The 10,736-nt window shown below is 47.7% G+C and overlaps 1 long non-coding RNA gene across 1 annotated transcript; it reads left to right on the top strand.

The window, feature by feature from the left end:
* The first annotated feature begins 631 nt into the window (after nt 1–631).
* Nucleotides 632–7,030, top strand: LOC134295827 (uncharacterized). The gene is made up of 4 exons (XR_010002425.1): nt 632–863; nt 968–1,044; nt 5,034–5,198; nt 6,916–7,030. It is a non-coding gene; the product is annotated as an uncharacterized LOC134295827 (long non-coding RNA).
* The last annotated feature ends 3,706 nt before the right edge of the window (nt 7,031–10,736 follow it).

The following is a 10,736-nucleotide window of genomic DNA, read 5'->3' as shown; positions in this document are numbered from 1 at the left end:
AAAGACACCAGACTCTCCGATTCAGCTTTCAACCAAAAGCGGCTCCTTATCTTTATTTACAAAATATACATATACAGTATTCTCTGGTAATATCTGCTTACATCTCAGTACACTGCACAAAAGCACATTGCCTACACAGAAGCCACATCACATTCACGGAAGCCATTTTGCATTCCAGAAGCTTCATGGCATCTCTAAAAGCTTACTCTAAAAACTCCAAAAGGGGCACTCTTCCCATTCTGTTCATCTCTATTGTTTTAACCCTTGCATTACCGAAACCATACTGTTTAAACTACTGTATAAGCAATTTTCAACCCACTTTTGGTCCAAAACTATTTAGTTGCTTGTGATTTCTTTTTTTTCTTTTTTCTTTTTTTCCCATTATTTGAAATGTATTTGTTGTACAATGCTTTTGACACGAAATAAAATAAGCAATTTTCATACCGGATAACATATACTGACAGGGAGGAAAAGGGAAGATGCACAGGGCCACCCTTCCTTCCTTCCTTCCTTCCTTCCTTCCTTCCTTCCTTCCTTCCTTCCTTCCTTCCCTCCCTCCCTCCCTCCCTCCCTCCTGCTGCCCACACTCCCAAAGAGCAGCTCCAGGCTTGTGGTTGTTTTCCTTTGAAAAGGTTCCATTCCTGCACAGGTTCCAAGGCCGGTGGTGTTTACCTGGTTGCCATGGAGACCGGGGGTTCCAAGGGGTCTCCAGGCAGTTGGCCCCGTCATTGCCTTCCTGGCCACCAACATGGGCAGAGGGCTGTCTAGGCAGGTCCAGCCAGGGCCACCCCCCATGGATGCCTCTCTGGCCCAGGCCCCTGCACATCTCCCCGCTCAGGATGGGCCTGGAAACGTGGTTTAGGGTAAGGGCCATACTCCATTTGGGAGCCCTCCCGCTCTGGGGCCCTGGGGCCAGCCCTGTTCTGGTACTGAGGGCCCCCTTCATTGGTTCCCTCTGCTTTTGCAGAAAGTCGGGACGAGGGGCCCACATCTCCACCGGATGGGCCCCGAAAGCACAGAGGACATTCCTGTGGCTCCTCAAAGGTAAGACCTGGGCCCCCATTCCCTCCAGGGGTCCCCCCCCCCCCGCCCACTCTGAAAGAAATCCCTGGCCCAAGAGGGAAGAGGTCCTCAGAGGAGTAGAGGCCTGCCTTGTCTCTTCGGGTCCCAATTCCACTCTCAGGAAATTCCTTTGAGAGTAGGGGGAATTTGCATGTGGGAGATGATTGGCCGAGGAGGGAGAGGAGGGAGGGGCCCCTGGGAGAGAGTGGGATATATAGTTTGGTCAGTGGGGATTGTGAGGTAAGGGGGAAATTTGCATGTGGGAGATGATTGGCCAAGGGAGGGAGAGGAGGGAGGGGACCCTGGGAGGGAGTGGGATATGTAAAGTTTGGTCAGTGGGGATTGTGAGGTAAGGGGGAAATTTGCATGTGGGAGTTGATTGGCTGAGGAGGGAGAGGAGGGAGGGGCCCCTGGGAGGGAGTGGGATATGCAAAATTTGGCCAGTGGGAATTGCGAGGTGGAGGGAATTTGCATGTAGAACGTGATTGGCCAAGGGAAGGAGAGGAGATTAAAGAAACAAACAAAATAATGACTAGTAAGGTTAAGCAAAACCCAGAAAAGTGTCTTTTAGAACGATTTAGAGAGAGAATTACAGAGAGGTGAAGAGAATTGTCAAAATAGATTTGTTGCTGTTAGATTAACAATAGTAAAATTTAGGTAGGGGAATAAAGAACTACCCATAAAAAGACTGCATGTAGAAAGACAAATGTAGATTTTAAAGTAGCTAAAGGGGAATTTATTAAAGCAGATATAAGGGTAGGTTTAAATAGGTATGAGACTCACAGTGAGTAATGACAGAAGTTATAGGTTGTGGGTTCCTGAGGGTGGATGGAGGGAACAGGTGATGATGTAACTGTATAATTTTTGTTAGTTATTTCATTATTTGTTCTTTGTTTTTGTTACCAGTATACAATAAAATTTAAAAATCACATTAGAAATGGACCAAAGGGACCATAAGAGATTATAAATTTGGGCCAAGAATGACAAAATGGATTTCAGCAGGGAGAACTGTACAGTACTAGACTTTGGCAATAAAGATGAGATGCACAGATACTGGATGTGTGACCCCCGACTTGAAAACAGTCAATGTGAAAAGGACTCAGGAGTCTTAATAGACAGCAAACTGAGCAGGAGTCAAGAGTGTGATGCAGCAACTAAAAAAGCCCATGCGATTCTAGGCTGCATCAATAGAAGCACAGTGTTGAGATGGAGGGAAGTCCTAGTCTCACTTTATTTTGCTTTGGTCAGACTTCTTCACCTGGAATAACCCTGTGTCTAGTTCTGGGCAAAGCAATTCAAGAAGGCTGTGGACAAGATGGAATATGTCCAGAGAAGGGCAATTAATATAACCAACCTGCTTCTGCTCTTCAAACCACTTTCTCTGAGGCTTGTAAACCATGATTTCTTATGAGGAGCAGCTCAGGGAGTGGCGTGTGTTTAGTCTGGAGAAAAGAAGACTGAGACGGATATGAGAACTATGTTTAAATATCAGAAGAGATGCCACATTGAGCAGGGGGAAGCTTGTTTACTTCTTCTCTAGAGACAAGGGTATAAAGGAGCAATGGTTTCCAATTGCAGAAAAAGAGATTCTTCCTGAACATTAGGAAGAAATTCCTGATGGAAAATGCTGTTTGATAGTGGGCTTTTTCTGTCTGGGAGTCCTATAGGGCTTCCTTCTCCTGAATGGCAGAAATGGGCTGGACTAGATGGCCTTTGGGGGTATCTGCCAACTCTATGAGTCTATGTCTGTATGAATCTATACTCAACCAGCAGATGTAGCCACAAAAATCAAGCTTGCCCCCTCCCCAATGGAACACCCTTCCAAATATTTAAATATGGCCCTCATATACCTTCTTCGCCTTCTCCTTTCCAAGGCAAATATTCCTGGCTCCCTCAGCCGTTCCTCAGAAGGAGTCATAGTTCTCAGACCTTTCACCCTTTTGGTCACTCTTCTCTGGACAGTCTAGTTTTTCCCTGTCTTTCCTGACCTTTGGTGACCACCCAGAGGTGGACACAGTCTTATTCCAGGCAAGGGCTGACCAAAACAGAAGAAATGCCCGCCTTCAGAGGGAAACAGAGCTTTAGGGACAGGAGATGAGTTGTGGGTCGGGTGTCCCATGGGAACTGTGACCACAAAAGAAAGATGGTCGCCCTTTCCCCTTGGGTTCCTCTGCCCTGTGTGCTCCCTGTCCCTCATGGAAGCTGGGCCAAGGCAGTGGTCGGCATCCAAGAAAGTAGGGCTATTCCACTTTGGTTCTCAGGTTGGCCTTTACTGAACAGGGGAGGGGATCCTGCAGGCCTCAGGTGTTGTTGGACTGAAAATCTCAGTAGTCCCAGGGCAATGTGGTCAATGGGGAAGATTGCTGAGGGTGGCAGTCCAAACAATACCGGGGATTCCCATCCTGAGAGACAGAGGGGGTGGAAAGAGGGAGATTGCAGCGGAAAAGCCCTTCTTAGGTGAAGCCTTGAGTTTCCCTTTCTTTCCCTGCAGTTTCTCTGGAGAGAGAAGCCCCCCTGGGAGATCACCAGCCTGGAGGTGGAGAGGGGGAGCCTGACCTCTGAGGGTGCAGAGAGGAAATGTCACCACAATTTGAAAGCAGCTCCTGGCAGTGAGACTGAGGAGGTGCTGCTGACAGAAACCTGAGCAAGCTGGCCCTTGAGGGAACCCACTTGGTGAGCGTGGAAGATAGCCCAAAATGAAATCAGCTCACAAGCAGGAGAGAAGGAGTGATCAGCCAACAAGGACTTTTATTCATATGAATAAGATGTCAGTCTGTGATATCTCACAAAGAAACTGGCATAACAGTACAAGAAAGCAGTTCCTTTTTATACACTTGGAGGTTTGAAATTCCCACCACACAGGCATCAGCTGAGGTGGTTCCTATTGGACAAGGAAGTCTGGCTCGAAGGAGATGCTGGTCCTCTGTCCAATCAACAGCGCCCATACACCTCCGGATTTGTCCAGTCATAGAGAGGGGGCTTGGCCGGATAGCTGGCAAGCGTAGGGACAATGAATTAAGTGGTAGATAATGAGTCTCTTTATTAGCAAGAAAAACAACAAACATTGATTTAGGGCACTTCTGCCCTGGCAAAGGAGTTATTGTATGTAGAGTGGGCATGACAGCACCTCTTCCAGGGAGGCAGCCTAGTGGCTTCAGAGAATATAACAAGATTATGCAAAATTGCAGAGGTGAGGGGGATGAGTTAAGACAAACAGTATTTCCCACGAGGTGAGTGGTCCCACACACCGAGAGGATAATGCAAATCGAGGTGGGCAGGAGATGGGCAATCAGAAGACCAATAGTCCTGCCCAGAACTTTTATTCTGTTGCCTTTGTCTGGATGAGTCCATAAATGTAGGCGAGGCTGGGATGAAGACATCCCAGCACAGTATCGTCTCCGTAGGCTATTAACTCAAAAGGAACACAGGACTTGTGATTAAACAAAAGACATTCCGGAGGGGGAGGAAGGGTCCTAGGAGCATCTGAACAGAATACATTTTATATAATATAATATGAAGGCAAAAGGAACACGTAAGGACAAAACACAGGGGTTTGGAGGACCCAGTGTGCACGAGAGGCATAGTTTCCCCAAGTACACACATTAGCCAGGCTCTTTAGAGTAGGGAGTCTGAGGAAACTTAAGGAAGGGGACAAGGAACACTTTTAGTGGGGCAAAATGAAAAGATCAGGGTTTGGGGACCCCAGGAAAAAGGAGGAAAACTGTGCTCATCTCGCTAGAGAGGATAACAGTTCCTATTCTCTCATACCAGTTAATGGCGGCAAGGTAGCCCACAGGCAGGGCCCCCACCTTTGGAGCAAGAGCCTCCTGAGTTTGAATCTGGTCAGGGACAAAAATGTCAAAACCAGCTGGAAAAAAAGGGGAGGGCACGGAGGGTTGCCAAGGCACACATTTTGCCAGAAAAGGTGGTGGGGAGTCATGGAGGCTTCCCCTTTTGTATCTTTATTGCAGAAACGACAGAAAAAGGAAGAGCAGAGCAAGTTATGGCGCTATCCTGAGGAACTGTTGCAGCCCAAGGCAGCACGAGCACTTGAAAACCAGACAGGAGCCAATATAACACACAAGCCGTTTATTGGAGCAAAATATATCTATGCGGATTTAAGGTGGAAAGTCAGAGTAAGGAATAGTTCTTTATATAAAGTCAATTGTAGTTCAGAATGGGTTTAGAAATGTCCAAATTGTAATCCACAAATGAAACTCAATAGTTTCCTCCAAGAAAATCAAAGTTTGTCCATGGAACAATAGCAGAAACACAGCGCTGCAAATCTGCAAACCCCAAATCTACTCGAAAAGTCTCGTAGCAGGAGCAAGAAAGCAAGGTAAACAAGGCAGAGTCAATCTCGATTCAGGAACAAGGAAAACCTGGTGTAAGGAGAGGTCTACTCGGCACGGCTCGACTGGAACTGGAAACTCGGCACGGATACAGGAGACAAGGCAAGGAGCTGGAAACTGGAACCTCTTCTGAGGAAAGGCAAAGTTGACACCGCAATGAGAATACAGTGAGGGGCACTTTTAAAGAATCCCAAGTCTGCAAAATTTAGGAGTATAGAACCCACAAAAGTTCTCATGGGAAAGTTAGCCATTATCCAATTTGAGAGCTAACCTTCGACTCCGTCTCACTCCCTCTCTCCTGCTCCTATCTTTTGTAACAAATTCCTTCCAATTAAAAGTCTCATCTTCACCCAGGTCAACACCATCTGGTGTAGGTAACAATGAGGAGACATCAGAATGTTCGCCAATTAGCGGTTCTTCTTGAATAACCATATCAGGCAGCTGCAAGGCCAAGGGGCCCCTGTCCAGGGCAGAAATGTCTGCAAAATCCGCAGCATCATCTGTTTCCAACTCCATCTCTTGATGGAATACAGGCCATGATGGCTGAGCTACAACAGGAACCATGCCACTCCATGAGGGCTGAGGCTGTTTTCCCTCATACAACATTACCTCCTGTCCAAGTTTTGGGGGAAGGACAGGCTGGGGCCTGGGGGTTTGGGGCCCAGAGATCTGGAGGGGGGGGGGGCGTCCCAGGATGTTGGCTTTTTCCCAGGGGCTGGCAAAGTCTTTGGGATGGGGCCAGGGGCGGTTCAACCGCGAGGCCATTTAGGCACTTGCCTGTGGCGCCATAATCCCGGGGGCGCAGTTGAGGCGCCCCTGCGTGCGCACCCCTTGCCTCCTCCTTTGGGCCTTCTCAGGCTGGGCCCACCGCCTGCCCGCCTATGGCCTGGGCCCGGCCGTGCGGCGGCTCCACTCTTCCTCCCGCTGCCACTGCGGACCTGGGTCGTACTCCCGGCCCGCCTAGGCCGCTTCGCGCGGCGCCGTGGAGATGGAAGGCCTGCCAGGGTCCCCACCTGCCCCTCTCCGCGCGGGTGATTAGAAGCCCTGTGTGCGCGCACAGGGTTTCCAATTACCCGCATGGAGACGGAAGGCCTGCCAGGGTCCCCACCCGCCCCTCTCCGTGTGGGAGATTGGAAGCCCTGCACGCGCCTCGAGGGAATGGCCCTCCAGTTGCAGTAAGGAGCCAAGGACCGGTTCAGGAGGTTCAGGGAGGAGGCCCAGCTCCTGGCTGAATTCCCTCACAGGGGTCTCTCTTGTCTTCTAGGAGTCTCCTCAAGTCCTCCTTCTCCCTACTCTGGCACCTGCTTTCCACTTAGGAGACAGAAACGCTGCTGGAGCGTTCAGCCGGCATGGTGGCCTTCTGCACCCACATGAGGAAGATTGGTCAACCTTGTTTTGGGGTTGGAAGGGGCCTTAGGACAGGGCTGGGGAGGCAAGGAGAGGAGAGGCAGTGCTTCTTTTCCTGGCTCCAGCCCTTCATCCTTCTGTTCTTCTTTTTCAGTGCCCTCACTCCTCAGAGAAGACCTGGATGTTGCTGACAGTCTGGCTCCAACATTGCAGCCTGGCCATCAAACATCAGAACAGGCAGGCCCTTCTCCTTTTCTGCAAGACTTACAGGGAGGTAAGTCAGACACAGCCCATGTTCTGCACACCACAGAGAGGCCCAGCATGCCTTGCTCTTGTAATCATAGGAAGAATGTACGATATGGAAGATCCAGGAAGGTTCCTTCCTTAAACAAGTGGGGAGGCCTGTAGTCAGGCCTCTGCAGGGACCTTTCTCTCTCTTTGCAGACCATGGGTCTCCAGGAGCTCCACACCGACATCACTCTGGAGTTTTTGGACTTGGCTGGCCAGCTAGGGCCCCTTCTGCACAAGGAAGACCGGGGCCCCACAAAGGCTCACCTGACTGCTGAGTGCCGCCTTCTCTTCCACCACATGAGCCTTGGCCCCTGAGACTCCTTGGGGAGAGTGCTGGCTTCTCCCTCTCCCCAAGCCCTAAGAAGGGGCTTCACACAGGGAAATGGGGAAAAGAAGGTCTCCTTTTCCCTTCCCCTTTTAGGAGGCGGCCAAGATCTGGAAGGCAGTCCTAGAATGCTGAAGTAATGACAAACATATACTTGTTTCAACAACTTGTAAAAGGTACAACAAAAATAGTATTCAATGAAACATAAGTTTGTTATATTCACAATACTGATTACTGTTTCTTGTAGAAGGGGATTTTTAACAAGCGTTACTTTAAAAAGAAAGAAACAATAATCAGTATTGTGAATATAACAAACATATGTTTCACTGTATACTATTTTTTGTTGTACCCTTTACAAGTTGTTGAAACAAGTATAAGTTTGTAATAGTGGATTATTGCTTTGCTGATTCAAGGGAATCTATTTTCTTTACATTACAGCCCTAGAATGCTTCCAGCATCTTCTCCGGCACCTGGAACATCCCCTGGGACTGGGACTTCCCTGTGGCCTGTCCAAACACCCATCCCGCGCCTTCTGGGCTGGGGCGAGATTGCCTATCCGCTCCCAAAACTCCTTAAAAACAGGGGGAGGGGAGTAACAATAACTTACTAGCCTTCATTAGTTCTCATAGCACAGTTCCTGGAATGTACGTGCGAGAAAGCAAGCGGGAGGCAAGAGCGATTTGCACTCCCCCGCCTGGTTATTTGGACACCCACCCCAAAAAGCACTTGCTTTCTGGGACATGAGTGGACTAGAAGCCAGGAATCTTTGTGTTTTTAAAAGTGATTGTTCCCAGTTTAAACTGCTGTCTGGAACCGCCCTAAGGAAAGAGACCGGAGGATTCTCCTGCCTAGTTATTTATATAGGGATTCATGGAGTCAGGAAAGAGAAGGAGGGAAGGCACAGGGTTTCTCTGATTTGATTACTCGACACAATTTTCCTAGATGTCACCTGTCACATCTTCACCATAAGCTTTATACCAGACATTGTATAGTCAAATCTTCATTTAACTCTGCCGGCCCCAGTGCTTTCTTTTGTGCTTGTGGCTCTTCTCCAGAACCCAGAAACCCATCTCTGACATGGGATGTTGTGTATCTCCCATCCTTTTATTTGTCCGTTTTGAAGGTGCTACCAGTTTAAATGAACATTTGAATGAACAGTTCCTTATATAAAAATTATTGTGGAGACATGGCAGTAAACTGAGGTTGGATCTACATTGCCATAAAATGCAGTCTATATTGTGTTATATCAGGCATGGGCAAACTAAGGCCTGGGTGCTAGATGCGGCCCCCTGGGTGCTTACCTCAGACCCTCCTCATTTCCCCTGTTCTCTTGGCATAAAGCCGCTGCGGTCCATCACATTGTTATGCAGAAAGGATGGGGGAGGAAGGCACACACACAGCAGCTGAGAACCTTCTGGAGTGCTCTCAGCCACCACATGTCTTGTCCTGTCCTTATGCTAGGAGGATGGCTTGAGGAAGGCACACAGTAGTTGAGAGCCCTTTGGGGTCTCTTGGACGTCGCCTGCCTCAAACTCCTCCTGGCATAATGCCGAGAGGACAGCCCAAATATTGAGGGAGGAATATTGGGGAGGAGGATCGGGGCAGTCGCAATCATGACCTGCCCCCTCCTGGCTCCGCCCTCTCCCAGGCCCTCCCCCTCCTGAGTCCATTTCACCCAGCATGTGCCTGGCTACTCTCTTTCCCAGCTTGGTCCTCCCAGCCAGGCCCACAATGCGGACTCAAGGCAAGAAAGTTTGCCCATGCCTGTGTTATATAGTCAGTGTAAACCCATATAATGCCCCTTGAAACCTCACGAAATTGCATTATATGGGTCTACATTGAGCATCTTTCTTCTACCTATCTTTTATCTATCTATCTATCTATCTATCTATCTATCTATATTATTTATTATATTATATTATATTAATTTTATATATAAAGTGATGGAATCATGGCAGCGGACAAAACAACAAAACTACAGGCCCTCCAACCTCGAAATTTGACAACACAACCCATCATCCATGCCTCTAGGTTGATACAACAAAAAGAAAAGAAAAATAAAGTCATAATTAGAGGGAGAGGAATAATTGTTTTTATCCAATTGCTGCCAGTTAGAAGGCTAAGCTCCACCCACTTGGTCTCCTAGCAACCCACTTAGCCCAGGGGACAGGCAGAGTTAGGCCTCACTTAGGCCTCTTCCACAGATTATCTAATTTGCACTGGATTATATGGCAGTGTAGACTCAAGGCCTTTCCACACAGCTAGATAACCCATTTATAATCTTATATTATCTGTGGTATAATAAAACAGAATAATACAATCTCTAAAATCAGAACACTAAATAAAGAACAACACTCTGAAAATGGGAATTCCACACAGGAAACAATCAGGGCCAGCTAACACCTCCCAACAAAGTATTCCCATCATCAAAGTCTGGCAAATTTCTGTTTTCTCAGGGTCACAGACAGTAGAAGCGCATAAAATATCTTAAACAACACCACTCTGAAAACAAGGGAATTCCAGACAGGAAACAATCAGGGCCAGTTAACACTTCCCAACAAAAAATTAACTCTGGGAGGAAACAGCCAGGCTTTAAAGCTGCAAGGCCATTACATGCTAATCATTTCCCCTAATCGCAGCATTCATACTTGCCTCCAACAGACAAAAAAATAAATAAATCAGAAATATTGTATATTCACAACCTTTAGGAAATAATATCCCCTGATGGCGCAGCGTGTTAAAGCACTGAGCTGCTGAACTTCTGGACCAAAAGGCCTCAGGTTTGAATTGGGGGAGTGGAGAGAGCCCCACTGAAGCCCCAGCTTCTGCCAACCCATGCAAATGTGAGTGCATCAATAGGTACCGCTCTGGCAGGAAGGTAACGGCACTCCATGCAGTCATCCCACATGACCTTGGAGGAGTCTACGGACAACGCCGGCTCTTCGGCTTAGAAATGGAGATGAGCACCAACCCCCAGAATCAGACACGACTGGACTTAATGTCAGGGGAAAACCTTTACCCTTTACCTTAACTACCACCAATTCCTAAATACTTTATTTCCCATACCACCATGCTTCGCCACAGCAACTCGTGGCCGGGCACAGCTAGTAAAGTATTATTATAATTATTGTTATTGTTATTATAGTACTACTGAAACTACTACTTTGGTGCCAAATTTTGGTAGCAAATTGCAATACCTTTTAAAAAATTCTGGGGAGTTCCTGGGCCCAAACAATGTATTGCTGCATTTTGCTCCTCTCTACTTTAGATATAGGAGAAGATCTCTAGCTGTGCTTGGTGAGCTAAGCTAATCTTTATTCTATGATCTAAAATGTGTATATGGGAAATCTGGTGTTCTT

Source organism: Anolis carolinensis, chromosome 2, assembly GCF_035594765.1.
Source record: "Anolis carolinensis isolate JA03-04 chromosome 2, rAnoCar3.1.pri, whole genome shotgun sequence".
NCBI classification, from domain to species: domain Eukaryota; kingdom Metazoa; phylum Chordata; class Lepidosauria; order Squamata; family Dactyloidae; genus Anolis; species Anolis carolinensis.
This window is presented reverse-complemented; position numbering and strand designations above follow the sequence as displayed.